The sequence below is a fragment of the Triticum aestivum genome, chromosome 7A (genome assembly GCF_018294505.1).
Source record: "Triticum aestivum cultivar Chinese Spring chromosome 7A, IWGSC CS RefSeq v2.1, whole genome shotgun sequence".
NCBI lineage: Eukaryota > Viridiplantae > Streptophyta > Magnoliopsida > Poales > Poaceae > Triticum > Triticum aestivum.
The window spans coordinates 10,140,871-10,162,324 of NC_057812.1; the positions used below are offsets into that span (position 1 = coordinate 10,140,871).

Here is a 21,454-nt window from a genome sequence, read left to right on the forward strand (position 1 = left end):
CGATTTAGTATCGGTCAACACAAACCGCCCTAAAGGGCCACCACGTGGCACGAGCCCGCGCTAGGGGCGGGGAGACCTTTAGTACCGGTTGGTAACACCAACCGGTACTAAAGGATTTTTTTAAATAAAGCAAAATCAGCCTGCCTACTGGGCCGGCACGGCCTGGATACGACTAGAAACCCAACCTCTAGTTGGGCCAGGATGCAGGCCCAGTAGGCCCTACAGGGCTGAAGACTTGCAATAGGCCCACAAAGGCCTGCTTAGACAGAAGCTCGACACGGTAGCCACGTCGGGGCTTATAAACCAGTGCGAGCTCCTCTCAACTAGCGAGGTGGGACTAAACATTGTGCACTGCGGGTGGCAGTGCACCCCAACCGGTACTAAAGGGGGGGGGTCTTTAGTATTGGTTGGAGCCACCAACCCGTACTAAAGGCCACCACCTCTTTAGTACCAGTTCGTGGCATGAACCGGTATTAAAAGTTCGCCACGAACCGGTACTAATGAGCGCCGTCCGCCTAGTCGTTGGAACCAGCACGGTTCAATTACAAACCAGGAGTAATGAGCTTCACATTAGGCCCTTTTTCTACTAGTGAATATACCATAATATTTCATCACTTCCACGATGTGTGCTTGTTGTAATCTGTAATCTCAATCATGATTTATACATGATACAGTTTTTCATCATGGCAAATTATAGGATGATAGCATCCTATTTTTTTCGTATGGCAACTTAGCCATGATTATCCTTAAAAAATGGTTTACTGAATTTAGATATGGAAAAAAGCATCAACTTACCAGTGAAAATACTGAAGCAAGTGACAGCCGCTGCTGCTGCTCATCCAAAACTCCACTCATGTGCTACAACTCCACTCGAAGCGCCATGGCATGCCGACACAGGGGTTCACCAAGAGCACAGTTCGCTGCTTCTGCTCCTCATCAAGGGCAGTGCTTCTCCTCCTCGTCATGGCAGGCCGGTGCAAGAGCTCGCGGGGCTGGCCTCTGGCTATGTTGTGGTCAAAGCACCATGGAGTGCCAACGCAAAGCGTGTCCTCGACACCGCGGTTGGCCCGGTGAAGCAGTGGCTTGGCGTGCGCCGCTGGCTTTAAACAGAAGGTCGAAGCGCCGGTCGGAGGCACGGTCGCCAGCGCCCCCCTGGAGGCAGAGCGCACGCCGGATAATGAGTTGGAAGTGCAGCTCTGCTAGACATCCACTCCCGAAATTGCTTACGAAATAGGGTTCCCTCCCTTTTATATTATAAAGCACGAACATCAATCACAAGGTAACTGCCTGGGCAAACGGCACATCAAGCCTAAAGAAAAAAGAAGACCAAAATGCCAACAACGGCAGCTCGACAAGCATGAATGGTCCACCACCACTGCGCCCTCCATCTACGTCCCACCACTCGCAATGGCACTGGACCTCCGCGTACCAAACAACACATCCAAGAAGGAATGCGACGCCAATGACGCTGCTGTCCGGACAAGTCCTAGGGTTTCCCCCGCACGCAGAAGGGGAACGGGGGATAGGTAGCACCGACGCCCTTCAGGAAGGAATGGCGGCACCCACCGGCGTCACCACTTCGGAGCCGGAAGAACCGGCAGGGATTTCTCCCGCATCCCCATGCCCCGACACCCACTAGAACGGAGCCAAACCACCGTCTTGCCACCCGCCAGCACGCGCCACCACGGTCTTGGACCCATCCACGTCGTCTTGCTGCGAACACCACCACGAGGACAAGAGAGCAGAGGCGAGATGCGCCTAGATGGCATGGACGGAAGCACCGAAGCCGAACAGGAGGGAACCGCCTCCACCGCCATCGCGCCGGAGGCCTCTGCCTCCCGCACCGACGCAGATTGCCGACCGGACGCTGCAGCCGCGGCAAACCAAGCCACCCGAGCCTGGCCGGGCCCAGAGCGGGACCGCAAAACCCTAGCCATGGCGCTGCTACACGCCAGCACCCGGAGCCGCCGCCCGCCACCAGCCGGACACATCGCCACCGTCTCCCGAGAGCCCTGCAGACGCCACGCCCCGGCCCATATGGGGCCCGAAGGGCCCAGATCTGGACCGGGTGGGCGCCGCCAGCCCGCTCCACCACGTTGCCCCGTCGTCAACGACGACGCCGCTGCCCAGAGCTCGCCCCTGCCCGCGCCAGGATCACCGCCGCCGCGCAGGACCGCCGCTGTCTGAGTGCACCACCCGGGATCTCCCCGTCCCGCACCGGAGGACCCGTGGGAGGGGAAGGGCCGAGGGGCTGCCGCCGCCAACGTTACCCGGGCCAGGCCCGCGACGTGCACCAACGACGGCGGCAGGGAGAGGAGGAGAGGGTGAACGCCTGAGGGGAGGGGTGGGGGAGGCGCGACCGGTTGACGACGCGGTTGCAGGAGTGGGGGGAATTGTTTACAAAGAGCATCCTCCCGAAATTGCTTGGATGTGTCTGCGCATCCCCCCGCACTCGAGGCCGTCGCTATGCCGTGCTTCTTCCCGCACTCGAGGTCGCCGCCATGCCCACACTTCTTCCACGCTCGAGGCCGCCGCCGTTGGGGCCGACTCCTCGTACTTCCGTAGTTGCCACCAGGGACCTTGCGTGCTCCTCCCGCCGAGGTCGATGCGGGACCTACGGGACTTCTCGTCTCGCGGCAACGGGCGATGCGCGTGGCAGATGCGGTGGCTGTCGGGCGGAATCACGCGGCTGCCACGGGATCTTCCGCTCTCCTTGGCCGGCTCCAGGGCTGCAGAGCTCCTCGCCGCCGCTGATGCTCACGGCAGATCAAATCAAAACTACAATGGAATGTGGATCCTTAATAGATACAGAGAATAATATGACCTCAAATAAGGCCATGTAATACTAAATCCTCAGAGATAGTTGTAAACATCGGATCAAACTGGAACTCCTCTAGTGCGTATACACCTCATTGCCATACCTAGCGCGACGTGACTGTAAGCCGATGTGGCGCTATGGAGGGAGCTAGCCATGGCGCGATGGGGGATAGGGGAGACTGTGGTGAGGGATCTGGCGTGGACGTGGATGGGAAAGCGGTCGGATGGGAGCTAGGGGAGGAGGCGCAGCGATGAACGGAACGACGTGTAGAATTGGGGAGGGATGGGATTCGTGGTGGGGAGGGGAACGATCTCGGCATCCGTGAATCGTGGTTGTTTCGCGCGAGGAGTTTCCCTTTTTACATGTTTGTGCGGGGATCCCGACCGGACGAACCAAACGACAATACCTATCATCAGAACTAGGGATGAAAACGGAGCGAAAACGGATAGAACTGAGTGCTATCATATTTGTTTTCATATTATTTTTTTGCAAAAGCGAAAACGAATACAGAAACCCCAGAAATAAATACGGAAACAGGCACGGAGCAAACACAAAGCGGATACGAAAACATAAATAGGCATTGATCGGAACTTAAAAACCACTTGAATCATAGAGAAATACACACAAAAAAACAAATTTAGTGAGTTGTTAACATGGCAACAAAATAATATCATTATGTTAGCAACTTAGCATAGTATTGTAGTAGTACCGGGCAATTGCGCGTATAGGGTCAAGCTGAGTACATGTGTGGTAGTAGAAGTTGGGCCTTAGATCCATTCTACTAATTGTGTCATTGTGTTCTCTTTGGTGATTGGTCTACAAAGCAACAATAGGTCTATAGTGAAAACATAAATTCCATATTCATGGAAACGGAAAGTTCCATTTCCATGCATGTTCGACCGGAAAACACCGTTCCGTTTTTGTTTCCGTTTCCGCATAAAAAATTTCATTTCCACTTCCGTTTTGAAAATTTCCGTCTCCGTTTTCATATTTCCTCTCTGTTTCCATTTTTCCTCCAGAAAACGAAAAATTTCCACTCCATTTTCATCCCTAATCACAACCGCAAACTCCTCCTTTAGGAGTAAAGATTCTGCAAATGATGTGCCACTTATTTGCTTCTCTGAAGCAGCGATGAAATGAAATATCATTAATCTAACGAAATCTATTCCAAAAAGGCAAGGATAAAAACTAGCCTAAAGACCGCCGCCTCCTTCCCACACATCCGGGGCTTAGAGGCCGCGCCCCCAACAGCCCACCCCCAAGGGGTGTTTTTTTTCGCGGGCGCCCAAAAATCTCCCCAGTCACGACCCAGGACGCCGATTTTCGCCGGTTCGGTCCATTTTTTGGCCCGGCGATCCCAGGCCGAACCCAGTGCATTGGGGGGCGCGCTTGGGGGCTCCGGCGGAAGGGAAAAGACGCATGGGCCACCACTGTCAGGCAAAAAACGTTTTTTCCACCTCCATATTCTCCCCCCGCGGGCACTACACCTTCCGCCGCCGCACACCTTCCTACAGCCGCTAGAAAGGCCATCTCCCCGCCGAGAAAGATAGGGTTCGCTAAGACAGTGTCCACCCTACTTCTAGGCAAGCTTTTCCGGCGCTCCAGCCACGCAAGGGGGGATACAGGCAGCTGCGCGTCTACCACGCCCGCCAAGTGTTCGGCGATTTGTCTACTCGAAGATGGACTCCAACGATGAGGAGGCGTTTGCAGCGCTGCTGGACGAGGAAGCCGATGCCGGTGCCCAGGACGAAGAGCACCTCATGGTCCTCGCCGCTCTGGCCGTCCTGTTCGCGAGCAATGCAAAGCCGCAACGAGGTGGCTCGGCGTCGGGCCGGCTGAAGGAAAAGCAGAGGCATCGACTGGATTGCTTTCTCTACGCCGACTACTTCGCCGACGCTCCGTTGCACGACGAGAAAGTATTTCGGCGCCGTTATCGAATGAGTCGGAAACTCTTCTCCTCGGGATTGTGAATTCCATCAGGGAGTTCGACAGGTACTTCAAGTGGAAGAAGGATTGCACCGGCACACTTGGATTCACGTCACTCCAGAAGTGCACGACAGCTATGAGGATGCTTGCATACGGAGCTCCCGGTCATATACTGGAAGACTATGGACGCATGGCCGAGACCACCAGCATTGAGTGTTTGTACAAGTTCTGCAGGGCAGTGGTGGCAGTGTTTGGACCTCAATACTTGCGATCACCCAATGCTGAAGACACTGCTCGGATCTTAGCACAGAATGCGGCAAGAGGATTTCCTAGGATGCTTGGAAGCATCAACTGCATGCATTGGAAATGGAAGAAACTGTCCATTTGCTTAGGAGGGGATGTACAAAAGTGCCATAGACGGTTGCAGTGTGGTACTTGAGGCAGTGGCCACAGAGGACCTCTGGATTTGGCACTCCTTCTTTGGTATGCCAGGAACTCATAATGACATCAACGTACTGCAGTGCTCAAATGTCTTTGCCAGGCTTGTTGAAGGTCATGCTCCTCCGGTGAACTTCGAGGTCAATGCGTGCCACGACAACAAGGGATACTATCTAGCAGATGGCATCTATCAGAGATGGTCCACATTTGTGAGACTATCTCAAACCCTGTGCCAGGAGCCAAGAACTCCTACTTTGCCAAGTGTCAGGAGGCTTGCAGGAAGGATGTCGAGCGGGCATTTGGTGTGCTCCAATCTCGATTTTTCATTTTCCGGTACCCCGCTGAGACCTGGTCGAAAGATCAAACGTGGGAAGTTATGACTTGCTGTGTCATCTTGCACAACATGATCATTGAGAGCGAGCAGGGAGAGCCAGTGTTTGACACTGAAACATATTACAGGCAGGGTCCTCTTGCCCAATTTGATCACTAGCTACCTACAACCTGGCATGCCTTCCTCAACATGCGTAGGACATCTGAAACCCACAGGTGCATCAACAACTGCAACACGATCTGGTGGAGCGCCTATGGAGACTCAAGGGCAACGCCTAGCTGGACGTGTGATGAAATATGAGTTTTTATTTGTTGAACTATTTAATTTGTATTGATTTGTTGAACTATTTGATTCGTATTGATTTGTTGAACTATTTGATTTGTATTGATTTCTGTGATGAACTATGTGATAAAAATAAGCTTATGTTGAATTTGTGCCAAGCACGCCGAATATGGGCCGAAATTGGTCCAATTTGCGCCGAAAGTGGACCGAAATTGACGACTGGGGCGACCTTGAGGGGGGCGCAAGCGGCGCTATTTCAAGCCCCTGGGAGCCGAACGGTTGGATATGCTCTTAGCGCCAGCAACAGTAGCACATCCCCGCTGGTCTCGGCTCGCCTCTTCTAAGGAGGTCGCGGGGGCAATAGCCACCAGCACCGCCATCGCCGTCACATGTGCAGGCCGCACCCTGCAATGCCGGCAACAGATTTCTCAGGAAATGTCCACGCCTTCAGAATCTCCTCAGCTTGCTACTACAATGCAGCTCAACTTTTCCAGGAGCAGACCAGTCTTCGCAATCTGCTCGAGGACTTCATCATCTGCTGCGATGACCGGTTCGGGTCCTCGGCGGTTAAGAGATTTTTCCGTGTGAATTTTAACGCTAGTTAAGCAACTAACTTTGTGTTGAAATATGGGGTGGGCTTTAGGCCCATCCAAAAATTCCAGAAAAATCTATAGGGCCCATGTAGGTATCATGACAAGGGGTAGTGGGAAGTTTAGTCTCACCTTGCTAGTTGAAGAGGAGTTGGACCTCTTTATAAGGGATTCTCTTCCACATGCTATTGGAGCTTCAGAAGAGAAGAGGCCCTCGCGCGCTCCTCCTCGCTTCGACGCGGGTTGCGGGAACGAGCCGAGCTAACATCTATGCGCTTATTTTTTCCGCTCAGGAACAGAGAGTCTTTGACAGGTGGACCATGATCTGAGACGTCAGATCATGGGCTATTACCGAATCGGACATGGGCTGAACCCACATCTCTCCACGCGGCTGCGCCTATATTTGTGAGCCGTCTGCTAAACCCTAGCCCCCACGAACAGATTGCATCTGCTCCATGCGCACCGCCCCTGTTGTTTCCTTTGCTGCTGCTGCCACCGGTGACATCACCCCGTTCACCGCGTACATGGTTGACGGGAGAGCAGACCTCCGAAACCCGACCTCTTCGGATCCTGTACGGGAGAGGGGGGATTAGCTTTTTGGGGAGCGACTACGTGACTGCTCGCCTTGCTTCCTCTACATCCGCGTCGCCCTTGTCATCACCATGTCCACCGACGCTGACTATGCCGCCGCCCAGAAGCTTGAAGCCGAAAAGAAGGCCGCTGAGGACGCCACTGCTGCCACTGCTGCCGCAGCTTCTTCCGGGCCTACCAGAAGGTATAACTCGTTTATTCCGCTCCTTTTTATTTATCTGTTGGCCGTACTAGCAATATGTGTAGATTTGTCTACTGCTTGTGTAGTACGTGCTTATCTAGATCGTAATCAGCATGTCGTTAACTCTATCAATGCCATGTTCATGATTATTTCCTGGATTAAACTAATTGGAAAATTGCATATTTACTCAACACTTTGCACTAGAATTTGTAACCGCTGGAGATTTAGCAAGGCCACCGCTCCCTTACAAGCATACCAGGCTGAGAATGCCAAGTCTACACACCACTGTTCAATTTCTGTATGAGTGCGAATTGGCATGCTAGCTGCAGGAATTCTGACATGGTAAATTCCTTGCTTATCATCCTCTGAGCTTCTCATTAGCATACCAAACAGCTCGTTTGATGGTAGTTACTAGTTCAAATTTGTGTCCCCGGAGTACTTCAAACGACCCCAAGCAAGATTAGTCCAATGGAGATGTTGGGTGGCGCGCTAGAGGGGCGTGGTGGGAGAAGCCGGTGGGCGGGAACTTCGCCAGGTGGGTTCGATTGGTCAGGGGCAGCATCTTGCAGCTGGCGGGATCAACGATGAGGTCACTTGCAGCGGTGGAGGGATCTGGCGGGGAGGCGGGAGAGGATTTCCAGGATGAGGTCGTCGGTGAGCAGGCTGGCCGCCTCCGCCTCCTCCATGGATCGGAAGCGGGAGATCATATGATGCAGGGACAGGGTCAGGTCAGGTGGATCTGCAAATAGAGAGGAAATCATCGATCTGGCAGAGAGTAATCGGTGGTGAGTGGAGAAAGCAGTACGTACCTTGGATTAGGGCGGCGACCGCGGCCAACGACGCTTGGCTTCTGAGAGAGAGGGCTGGACTCTCTCCAGCGGATCCCTTTTTCCTACTTATTAAAAGACCAATCCCTATGAAGTACTCCCTCCGTTCGGAATTACTTGTCGCAGAAATGGATGTATCTAGATGTATTTTAGTTCTAGATACATCTATATCCGAGACAAGTAATTCCGAACGGAGGGAGTAGTTGAGTTGGCCCAGAAGTTTTCTTTTGTTGTTGCACAATCTCGGTATAGTTGATTTGGCTATTCTTTTTTTTTCATACTACACGTAACTGAACATCCGATGCCTATTTTATTTTATTTTATTTCAGGCGTATAGTTCTGAGATGTAGCAAAGCTCCCATGTTTTATTACGAGTAATTCTACTTCCACATGGTTATTTCAAATATGTTTGCTAAGTCGTGTGTTTGTAACATGTCGTTTGTATTACAAAAGATTGAAGAAAGTGGAAGCTGTTCAACTTAATTTGATCCAAGAATGCTTTCCTTGGTAGCAAAGAAGAAGCGTTTGACTGGTATGTGAGCTCGTGTGCATCTACTACAAAATTAGATTGACATTTATCTTATATTTCGTATTTGAACCATTTATTTTCCCCATCTATTTTCATGTAACGATGTGACTCGAGAGATGGCAAGAAGCTTTTTCTTGATAACCAAATCATCCTCTCCTGTAGCCTGGTTTTGGGATCTATTAATAGGTGGGTTTGCTCCGGTGTTTCTGCTACTGTCGAGGAGGCAAGGTTTATACATCAACTATTCGTACAAGTTGTTTGGCTATTAGCCAGAAATGTGTGGTAATAATCTACAGTGCTGCCTAGTGAGGAGTAATGACTAGGACAAGCATCAATCATGTAAATTGTTGATCAATCTGGTTTGGAAGTAGCCGAGTCTTACCAGTTGTAGGTTTCCTAATGGACATTGTCATGAATCTTGTTCTCGCACCTCTGTTTACTTTAACTCTAATGTGAGAAGACCTTTTCGGAATTTTCTTCAGTATTGCAGAGCCTCTTCTATTTATTTTTTGACATGGACATGGGTAGTATTATGTGGAGTACATGTTTATAGTTAGCATGGACACATGGACAGATGGGCTTATCTGCCATCCGCACTTGCTTTTTCATATGGTTTTACCCATATTAAAGATTGTAGCTATTACAATTGTAGTGGTTTTAGCTGGAATAAGTCTGTGCCAACATTGACATTGTATAATCTAATTTTAGGCGCTCTTCCCATTTCAGAGTTTAATGTTATGGAAGTCACATGAGATTTCATTCTTTTCGGCCGCCAATGGTTAGAGCATTTGTCTGACATATATCCAAATGACCATGAAGGTTATAAGTGCTACACAAAAAATGCCGAGAAAGATGAGCTTTTCATAGAAGTTATTTAGCTGGATAAAAACACACATTGAAGATGGACATATCGGATGTGCATGCTTCATAGGCTGGTTATTTAGTTATGCCGATGCAATGATACTTCGTTTGATGGGGATAATGTGCTTTCGGGTTTTATGTTTACTTGCTTCTTGTTTTTCATTGTTATTTTGATAGATTTCGAAGAGCTTGTCTTTGAAAAAGATTATGCAGGAAAAATCAAGGCAACTACATCCATTGCATTGCTACAGTTGGGATACTTTTAACTTGTTAGCTATACCAATTGAATGATGCGAAACATACAAAATTACAGATAATCGACCATTCAAATGAAAGAATCTAGATATATCATTTATTGTTCTCTTCATTTGTAAAATGAACTAGTTGGTGATTTCACGGGCTTCTGTGCACTGCTGACTATTGGTAGTTTATGAAACGGATGATGTCTGCTTTGAAAGAGAATCTTGAAGTGGTGAAGGGATTTTTGAACATCAATATTTGCTGTTTATTGTGCATTACAAAACATCAATAGATTTATACACTACACATGCTAATACATTGCCAACTGAATCTTAAAAAGTCATTGACCCATTGTTTCTGAAGGCGGTGGCAAAACATGCAATCCCTTAAGAGAGTGGTTTTTCAGCCCTCGGGTGCCTAGGCACCCTCTATGAACAGTAAAATCAGAAAAAATAGAAAAAAAATGAAATTGTGCAACATCAAAGATGATCAAACTTTGTAGGTGCTTGCAAGTTTTCTTGCCAAAAAAACATTTGAGGAGCTCTACATATGAAAAATATTTCAGTGCTTGAGGTTTTGAGCACTTTTAGCACTGAAATCTGAAACTCGTTTGTACACCTTTCTCTACATGATATTTTGTCATGAAAACTTGCAACAACCTACAATGTTTGACCACATTTGATATTGCAAAGTTTGAGATTTTTTATTGTTTTATTTTTTGGAATTTACTGATCATAGCGGGTGCCTAGGCACCAGTGGAGGAGCTTGGAAGGAAAACCTGGGCGGGCCAACTCAAAGGAAAGCACAACTATCCAGTTTGCAATTATCCATGAGTTTTTCATTGTTGCTTTTCTGTAAGGTCTTTGGCCTGTGTGAGCATCGTGTTCCCTTATTATCGTCCCCTATAGCTGGTGACCGAGCAAATGACTCTGGTGGTTTCACTTTTTTTTGGAAAAAAACAAGTAGAAGGCTCGCAGCTGCAATTTGTAGAATGTAACAAATAGTTGAGCGAAAAAAAAAATCAGGTCATGAGTTAGCAAAGTCGGAATTTGGGGAAAGAAATTAGGTTCCCTATGGTGTACGTACTGGCAGTTGCAAGGGAATTGAAGATGCAGTGCTCGATTGCTTGTTGCCTGGGTTGCTGGCTGGAACGCTGCTCACTGTGACGCTCCTCCTGCCTGACTATTGGAACAATGGTGGCTAGCCGGTGCCCGCACGGCAAGTCGCAACCCCTCTCAACTGTGTGACGTGATATCTGCACGAGATATCATTTGCGGGTGCGCTGGCTGCTCCCTACTGTATGCCTATGCCACTGCTAAACCTAGACGAGCAGAAACAGACGTATCTTGTCGTAAGTCGAAGAGAGCTGACACGGCTATCCAGTATTGTGCCTCCTCGTATGCTGCAGGCTTGGATCGACGAGTATCCCGAATAGGCATTGCACGGTTACTATTAGACAGGGCTAAAAGCACAGGTGTTATTTTTTCCCCAAAATCCTGGGCGGGCCATGGTCCAGGTCGGCCCCAACTGCGCTCCGCCCCTGCTAGGCACCCGCGAGCTATCACACATGTTTGATCTCTTAATTTGTTTCATGACGGTGGTTCTTTTTCAAGGAGGTGGTCAACGCATGGGACCTGTTGCTTGAATCAACATGATGTTGTAGTGGGCTGGTAGCTGAGCAGTTCGTGGGACAACGGATGGAAGAAACAACTCCATTCTCTTCTACCTAGGAGGAGAAGGATCAGCAAAACTGTGAAAAAGAGGTCAGATGTGTGCTGGAAGATAGATACTGTGAGTTTGATGTATTTTGTTCTAAGGATTTAGATGCTTCTAGAAGTTTATAAATAAGGAAAACATATTTTATAAAGAATGTCATAAGACTAATTTGTTGTTTGAGATGTTATTTTTAGACTTGGTCAAACTTAAACAAGTTTGACTTAGGATAAACTTAGAACTTCAAATATTTTCTAACAATGGGACTAATAAGCAATATCCGAGCACAAAGTTTCTTGATTCGTTTGCCAGACCGTGGATAACTATATATATCTGCCTACAACAACAAAAAAGTCTCTATTCCTAAACTTACCGTTCGGTTGCATTTTTTCTATGGCACCAATATTCCTCAATGTTAAAGGAAATTTGACAAGAAAAAGGGGTAGACCTTTTCTATTGACTCAGGACGATAAGAACATTGTTTGGGGAATAAGGTATAATGCAATATTTCGAGATCACTGATGAGGTTGGATGTGCGGCGACAGCTGACAATGATGATTTGGGACATCTAGTATTGTAGTCATGTGGCAACGCACGGTCACTCTACTAGTTATAGTAAGTTAGCCGTGAAGCCAGTCCACCATCTGCATTTCTCTAGCACAAAAATAGGATTTCGTATCAGAGAAAATTAGTGTTATAGTAGAAACCAGATAAAAAGTACTATTATTATATATATACAACAAAAGGTTGTGGCCCAAAAAGAAAGATGTGAGCACCATTCAGAGCAAGAAGATTTCATTTCAACTCAATATTGCCTCGCACATACAGACCACCACCACACTGCTTGTATGGCTACCCATTTGTGCCGGCCTCATGCTCTATCGTACTCCTTTTTTTTAGATAGCACATCCGGCGATTCCACCTGCTCATCTATACGTAATAACTTGATTTTACAGCGGAGTAGAAGGGTCCTGCCAAATAAAGATGTTCTAAGTCGCAAATGAAAAGATTATATGCTGGCATTTATCTGATAAAAGACATGGGCTGATTCATCTCGAGGTTTGCACAGATGACAGAACAGCTTTGTTTACTTCAAAATACAGCATGAACATTGGCTTTATCTTTAACATTTTACTAGTAAGCGTGTAGTCGTAAGAATGATATGAAATGGCATGAATGATGAACGTGTCCACGTGCAACAAAATATCATAACAAATATACACATTGCATCAATTATATAACCGCCTATCCAAATACACAGTGTCCGAGTATAACAACTGCGCCGAGCGATTACAATCTCTTGTAACACTGTGAATGTTCATTCTGTGAAGATGTCCCGGCACATTCTAGCGTGGAATTCCCTAAAAAAATATCTTAAGAAAAGCACTACCTAAATAGGAGTATACGTACCACACTCAAGATGGTGATTCTTGCTTAAAAAATGGCTAAGGCACTCCAGCTTCGGAGCTGCAGTTTGCAACTTCAAAACTACATGTACTTATATGGCCTTAAACAAGCTCCTAAAGAGTGGCATGAGAAGTTCGAAAGAACATTAACTACTGCCGGCTTTGTAGTAAACGATGGCGACAAGTGCGTGTACTATCGCTATGGTGGGGGTGAAGGAGTTATTCTTTGTTTGTATGTCGACGACATATTGATTTTTGGAACCAAACTTGATTTAATCAAGAAGGTTAAGGATTTCTTATCTCGCTGTTTTGAGATGAAGGATCTAGGAGTAGCTGATGTTATCTTAAACATCAAGCTGTTGAGAGATGAGAATGGTGGGATCACACTGCTTCAGTCTCACTATGTGGAAAAGGTTTTGAGTCATTTTGGGTATAGCGACTGCACACCTTCTCCAACTCCATATGATGCTAGTGTGTTGCTTCGAAAGAATCGACGGATTGCTAGAGATCAACTAAGGTATTCTCAGATTATTGGCTCGCTTATGTATTTGGCGAGTGCCATGAGGCCTGATATCTCTTTTGCTGTGAGCAAGCTGAGTCAGTTTGTGTCAAAAACGGGAGATGATCATTGGCATGTGCTTGAGAGAGTTATGCGCTATTTGAAAGGCACCGCGAGCTATGGGATTCACTACACCGGGTATCCAAGGGTACTGGATATTTGATACTGATGAGATTAAGGCCACAAGTGGTTATGTTTTTACACTTGGTGGTGGCGCTGTTTCTTGGAAGTCTTGCAAGCAGACCATCTTAACGAGGTCAACTATAGAAGCAGAACTCACAGGATTAGACACTGCCACTGTTGAAGCAGAGTGGCTTCGTGAGCTTTTGATGGACTTACCTATGGTTGAAAAACCAATACCCCCTATCCTGATGAACTGTGATAATCAAACTATGATCGTCAAGATAAACAGTTCTAAGGACAATATGAAGTCCTCAAGACATGTGAAGAGGAGACTAAAATCTGTCAGAAAATTAAGGAACTCCGGAGTTATTATGTTGGATTATATCCAAACGTCGAAAAACTTGGCAGATCCCTTCACAAAGGGTCTATCACGTAATGTGATAGATAATGCATCGATGGAGATGGGTTTGAGACCCACCGCATGAGTTGTCCATAGTGGTAACCCACTCTATGTGATCGGAGATCCCGTGAAGTAGAAGTGGGAGACAAGCTGTTGGTCAGCTGAGAGGAGAGTATCCCTATATTAACTATGCCACTCCGTGAAGATGCTATACTCTCCTGATCTGCATGGCAGGTTGATACTTATCTTAATGTGTTCCAAGTGACTTATTTCGGTAAGCAGAGATGTTGTCTTGCAGAACATCTTCTGAGGAACACACCTATATGAATTTGACTGTTAACGTCGCAGTCTGTAAGAATTGGGTGTTCTCTAATAAATTCATGAAAAGGCCCTGGAGTATGACGTATACGCTCCACCCGCGGGGAAGCCTTGCGGCAGCCCAGTATCGGTCAAGAATTTGTGTGAAACTAGTCTCACAGAAAACTTGTAGTTCAAGGCATAGTCCACTATTCAAGTTGTGATCTAGTGTAGCATAAATCTCTAAGTGGAAGTTCAACTTCACAGTCTCCACTAAGCACCGGTATATAAACAATGTTTTGAAACTAATTGATGAGATGTGCCAATGAGACTTTGTGGGGGATTGTTGGAATTTTGCTAGTAGGCCTTTGGCCCAAAGCCCAGCTAAAATTCTGAAATTCTCTTGACCCATTCATGCACACATGTGAGTGAAGTGAGTGAGGCTAAAGTTTAGTCCCACCTCATAAGTTGAGAGAGAGTTGCACCTCTTTATAAGGTGGGCTCTTCTACCACTTGTATGAGCATGAGAAGAGGAGACCTACACCCGCGCTCCTCCTCCTCGCTCGCCTCGCCACCCCTCGTCACGACGCGCCGCGCCGCGCCGCGGGTTGCGGGATCACTACAACAAAACAAAGATTAAGTAAAATAACCATGTAACATATAAAAAAATGTGTTACAGAGCAAATAACAATAACACATTACGTCTGTTACAGCGCAGACAGTAACACATAGTTGATAAGATTCGTAAATGTGTTACAGACACATTACCCTAGTAACATGTAAGTTCGTGTTGTTCCATTTGTGTTACAAATATTGGTACAGTAACACGTAATCATGTGTTGCGGAATTGTGTTACCAACTATATAACTGTAAATGAAACAATTATATTGTGTAAAGTATATTTTAATAAAAAGTAATAGTGCCACAATGCTTACAAACATAAGTTCAAATTTTCACGCAATTGATTTTCACAATAATCTTTTTCTATAGCATAAGCTTGTACTTAGGTCTTCAACATTTTTTCTATACTACTTGAACCTTAATTGAGATACATATATGACTCAAATTGGAACTACTTCTAATACGTATGCATAACTTCATTCATTTAATCTAACGAAATAGTGAATACATTTCAAAAATTGTTCTTATAATTACAAATATTAGCATGGGAGCATATTATATATACATATTCTTCCTATACAAAAATTCAGGACATGTTGCGGGCGTGTTAACAAGTGAGACTGGCTAAAGAACCAAACGGAACCCAGGGCTATTTGACATAGGCGAACAAAATAAAATGACACACACTTGGGGCCATTTGACATGCGTGAACAAAATAGAATGACCACGAATGGGCGCCATTTGACATGCATGAAAAAAACTAATTGATGCACACTAAAAATCGAACCTACTACCACCTACTTGGAGATACAAGTGATTACCAACAGGCTACAAACTTTGCTTTGCTTAATTTAAATACTCGGCCTTATTATTACTAGCAGTGAACGGCTGGGCTAAGGCCCAATTAAAAGATACAGGTTGGCTGGCCAGTGATGAGTTTACTTGGGCTGCGATTCCGTGACTTCGGCCCGGTTTTGCATCTGGAAGTTTCCACCTAGTTTCTCCTTCTTTTTCTGTTGTGTTTTTCACATCCGTTTTTTGTTTGTTTTTCTTCCGGTTTTCTATTTAGTTTTCCTATTTCTTTTCCTTTTCAATTTAAATTTCATTAAAAAAATCATATTTGTGATCTTTTTTGAAAATTGCAAATAATTATAAAATTCCCAGACTAATTCAAATTCTTGAACATTTTTTCCAATTCTGTGAACTTTTCTTCAAATTCGTAAATGTTTTTGAAGCCACAATTCTTTCCAAATTCTCAAACTCTTTTTATGAGTCCGTGAACATTTTCATTTTCACGCATATTTTTTCAAGCCATGGTTTGTTTTCAAATTCATGGAATTTTTTCAAATACACTAATGTTCTTTTGACTTTGCAAACTTTTTTTGAGTACGCAAACATTGTTTAGAATTGGTGGAGTTTTTTCAAATTCATTAATGTTTTTAAATTTATGAAAAAAATCATGATTTGTTTTTTGAGTCAGTGATTTTTTTCAAATTTGTGCACCTTTTTAAGAACTGCCAAACATTTCTATCAGATTCATGAACTTTTTTCAAATATGCCAACATTTTTTTATGCCAGGAAAAAAATGATTCATACGTTCAAGCAATTTTTCAAATTCATATTTTTTTTTCTAAAAGTATATGCTCAATTATGCCATGGGTTAACGGTCAAGCGGTCGACCGGTCAATGGTGAACTAGCCGAAGCAGTCGAGCGAGCTGGGTCGGCCCGCACACCGCAGTGAGTAAGCGCCAATTGGCGTTGCTCGCGCCACAAGCGTTGTTGTATAGACGCTCTCCATATTTTAATGTGCTAACACTAAATGTTAAACACATGTAAAACAAACAACGCTCAAATTCAAATACGTTGGAGCATGTCATTGAATCAATAATTTCATCGTTAGTTTTGCATACCAATTCAAATTGAAATTTTTTGAATTTTTTTTCTCATGACGAGATATAAATATTCCTTGCATGTGATGTTTTATTTGATATCAGATGTGAAAGTTGGGAGCTTATTGGAAACAAGCAAAATTTATATAGATAATCATGAAAGTAACGGTTATGCTCATCTTAGGGGCAACCCAAAGGTTACCTCTTCTATACCGGGCTAGGAGCAACTCTAGCATATCCCACATAGTGGCCCGATATGCGGTTTATGGACCAAACAATGACTCTAGCAGATCCCGCATCTTGGCCCCGCTGGTATATTTTGTATACAGGAAACCTAAAATCGCCTCCCTTGAGTTTGTATATGTACGAGATCCGGGGGCGCATTTCCAGGATCCTACAAAGCCATTTTGGTAGAAGAATTGGGAGGCACATAAGAGCATAGAGAGATCTTACCAGCGACAGCCGAGCGTCTTGGTCCAGAACGAAGAGAGGTCCGAAAGTGATTGTCGAGCATCTTGTCCGTCTTGCTTTGCTTTCTCATGGACTTGTCAACCGGATGGAGTTCTGGTCGGCGCTGTACTGGAGTGAAGGGAGGTCAGAGTTGAACCAGGCGGGATAGCAGACCAAAGATGCTAGCTCTCGTGAGGTAGAGAAGCATGCTCCATTTGGCCACCGAGACACCCGGCCAATGATGCATAGGTTCTGGCGAGTCGTCTTCAACCTTAATGTTCTTTTATATTAACTAGTAGATCGTAATCTCACTCTTACAGTCAATCCACATTGGCCATACCATATAACAGTTAAACTATTGGTTTGATCCATTCCATGCTAGGGCACACAATTATAGTGTTCTCGGTACACCCCATCTCCCTTGACACTGACAGTAGCCAGTAGCCCATGCCCCTGTTGTTTGACATGGGTTATAAATAGTGTTGCATCGATCTACTTTGAGCTAGAGTACATGCCAATATCCTCTAGAATGTCCCCACTTTGATGAACCCTTGGCATGGTCTCATATTAGGTGGTGTGGGCGGCGAGAGGGGTTGCGGCGGGTGGCTCGGGCGTGTTTTCTGTCCTCGACAGTTGTGGCACCCCGATCCGGACCTGGGGATCTTTTATCGTCTCGCTCAATGGCGAAGCCACACTTGGGCCGGGTAGTCAAATGACTACCCAGCTTTTTGCAAAAACTACATGCATCAAGTAGAAACCATGCCAAAAAACCTTATAAATGCATATATCTGACTACACAACATTCAATTGACTACACACGATTGGATTCCTGGCACCGCCACTGGTCTCGCTTGTCCTGAAGACCTTGGGGTGGTACATGGGAGCTACCGAGCAAAAACTCTGCGCTTTGTCGCTGACGACGGTGACGCTATCTTCTCAAAGACGTCGTCGTGGTGCTCCTTGTTGTGGCAGGGTTCCGGGTGAAGACCTTTGTCCTATACGAACTCGACATCGGCGACGCTTAGCGTCGTTCTCCCTCCCGAGGATGTTGTCGCTGAGCCTAGGTGGTTTAGTGCGTAGCGTGTCGTTGTACTCAGTTTATCATATTTTCTCTTTCGCTTGCGTAGTTCCTGCGTAATACGAGGGCTACCTCTCCATCTTATATCTTTTCACCGTGTACTCTGTTCGGTTGTTGCTTTATATATAAAACGGGTCAGAAGCTTGTTTCGAGAGTCTTCTATATAGGTAGGCAAGGGCTAGAAGAGAGGAAGGAAAAAGAGAATGAATGAAAGAAAAGAAAAGAAAAATAAATGGAGAAAAGATAAAATTGTGTGCAAAATACAGTATATATATTATACTAAAAAGAGTATCCTGTGTTTTGATTGGTTGGGTAGCCTTGCACACGGATCACGCCTCGTAACTGTCCGATTCGCTTAGATCGAACGGCTGCGGCTGCCCTATCTTTTATCCCCCTCTCTCCTTATCCCTTCGCACCCACGCCTAGCGATCGAAGCCGCCGCAAGTCACCGCCGCTAGCCTGGAGGCCTCATGCCGCCACCGCTCGCCCCTTTCTCCGTAGGTCACCCACGCACCTGGGACCCGGGGCCGTTTCCTCCTCACCACTAGGCTGGAGCTGGGAGGCCCGAGGAGGTGACCATGAGGAGCGCGCAGCCGCCGGAGCCATTGGGTAGATCCAGCCGGGAGCGTCGGCAACCATCCCTCCTTCCGGCGGCGATGAAGAATTGAAGAGGCTTGAGGAGAATGGGCGCATGGGCCGTGCGCGTCTCCCGCGCTAGGAGCCACCGTTCCTCGTCATCTGCTAGGATCCACGAGGAATCGATCCATATGTAAGCTAGCTTCCACCATAATCCATCCAGCAGGCTGTTTGCTTGTTTGTTTACTAGTGGAAAGACATGATGCGAGGCCGGCGTCGTGGGTACATGCCCGCTGCTAATTGATTCTCCTGCTAATAATAGTAGTATGTGTTCTTGGCCGTGGTGGAGATGTACATACCTGAATACTCGTCATATATCCGTACATACTCGAATACTGTCAAACTGGCACATATACATATATACATACCCGAGTACCTGTGCATTTTTTTAATTCAGCTAAACAGGTCTACAGAGTCTCAATCTTGGCAAAGGCTTGCTTTGCTCCTTTGCCACTCGGCAAACTCCGACCCGTTAGATTGGGTAGTAGAGATTGTGAAGAGCAACACGAACATCTACTTTACTGACAGGGAATGTAGGTGTAATACGTACATAGTGGTTTTCATGGTAAAGGTTCTAGTAGATGTATGGTCATTTTAGTGTAGTATATCCCAATAATCACTATGAAAATACAGCAGAAGCTCGTCTGTTCGTTTCCACTTTAATTATTGTATTTCTCATATCTCAATCTCATCTGCGAGTTTGATATAATCAAATGGGTGATAGCATCACCTTGTACTAAGTACCCATCCTGGTTACTTTTTTTATTTAGGTAAATGTAAGATACCATCATCTTTTACCAAGTATTCATCCTGGTTACATTATGTGCAAAATAGGTTCTACATTTAATTACAAATTTGTTGAATATGTGGTTTTACCGCGTGCTTATAGCCTGTACCTTTTGGTTGTACATCTATTTCTGTCTCAAGTTATTTATCTCTTACAGAATGTTTGCGGGGAGCTCGGTTAGTGTCGATGCCTCAAGGGTTTATGCATATCAATTCCATGTTGCTTAAAGCCACTGTAACAGTGTACCATGGCTACTGGTTTTCAGGTATATGTTTATGCAGTCATAACGCGCTTGTTGACAACTCGTATCGAATGTTTATATTATTTATAACTTTTCCATGGAATGTCTACTGTTAAAAAACATCTTGCGGGTACTTTAGTTAGGTACTAGAAAGCACATACACACGCACATGCCCAGCACAACCACAAGCATGAAAACAAGGCAAATTTTGGTGTTGTAATTTATGGATACCTCTTGGTTACTTTGTTTCAAAATAAATAATTAAATTTTGGCTGGCATTTTCACCAATGTAGCCCCCAAAAAAATCATCTTTGATGGATTGAATACGACAGAAGTTCTATGCAGTTCGATTGGTAATTGTTCGTTCGTCGTCATATAATTCAACATTTTGCTCTCGGGCTATCTATGTGATATGTCTATGTTATCAACTCTTTATTAGTAAAAATAGTACCTATTTTGCCATATCCATGGTCAATTCCTATATTTTTTCCTTGAAAAAAATCCTACATATTCCATAGACCATGTTGCATTTTAGAATTTTGTTCAATGTTCGGCCCCCCTTATGTATAATTCCTTGCTCCGCCGTTGCGCCTAACACATGCGTGCAGGTGTGGGCATCCCTTTATTAGTCCCACCTGCAGTCTGAATGTGTATCCCTAAGAAAGTGAATGGTCATGATAACCTTCCTGAAGTATGACTATGTGTATCCATTGAAGTAATGTTCATGCAAATCCTATAATTATTGTTGTTGAATAATAATATTCATCATAATATAGGTTGCATCCAAAGTAGTTTTAAAGACTTTAACATATCCAAACCAGCGAAATGTTGCATATGCTACTATTCAGAGTATTCATCTAGAAACTAAGGTTGGTGATATTTAGTTAGGTGCCAAATTTGCACTTGTGTGCATAGATGAACCTATTCTGGATAATGAGGAGTTAGTAAGGTAAGTTTCTGATTGCAAGAGAATTGGTGATGCTTTTGCTTCAGGATACTTAATTGTCCAACCTCCAGCTTTTGTAAGTCGGAGTCTTTTCTTCCATATTCCACAATTATATTTGTGTGCATTTAATCACATAACTGTAAGGTCCATTTTCCTTTTACAGATTCAAAAGAAGCATAATGGAGTTGCAGCTGAACCGTTCTTCGGTTGGATGAAGAAGCAAATGTAATTAGAAGACTTTACTTAGCAATAATTGTAGTTTGCATTGATAGATTGAAAAATGTAACACCATTCAGAAGATCTTTTTCTTTGGTCGAATTGATGCAAATGCTATGGTGTAATATTCTTCATAGATGTGTTCTCTATAGTAAAATATATATGAATGATATGATGTCTAGCCAATAACATTGGTATGTATTTATTGTAATGCATATGTATCCTACATTCTTGTATATTCATAATAAATACCTTGATATTTTCAATTTGTGTATATCATTTTAATGAAGCCAAGCATCATAATAAAGTAATTAACTATTTGAGCAGCCACAATAATTTTATTAAATAAATGTATATTCCATAAAATGGGTATCTACTTCTGTGGTTAATAATTTTAAAAATACATTAATTATGTTGCCATTCTAATATAGTAGTGTTACTAATGGTGTTACTATAGTTACAAAATATGTTACTAGT

At 45.1% G+C, this 21,454-nt stretch overlaps 1 long non-coding RNA gene and 1 pseudogene across 1 annotated transcript; one reads left to right on the top strand and one right to left on the bottom strand.

Moving 5' to 3' along the window:
• LOC123152769 (mucin-2-like) overlaps positions 1–855 on the bottom strand; it is a 12,053-nt pseudogene extending 11,198 nt beyond the window's left edge.
• Positions 856–18,765: 17,910 nt separating this feature from the next.
• On the top strand, positions 18,766–21,243 carry LOC123154089 (uncharacterized). Its single transcript, XR_006476666.1, has 2 exons — positions 18,766–18,920; positions 19,732–21,243. It is a non-coding gene; the product is annotated as an uncharacterized lncRNA (long non-coding RNA).
• Positions 21,244–21,454: the final 211 nt, after the last annotated feature.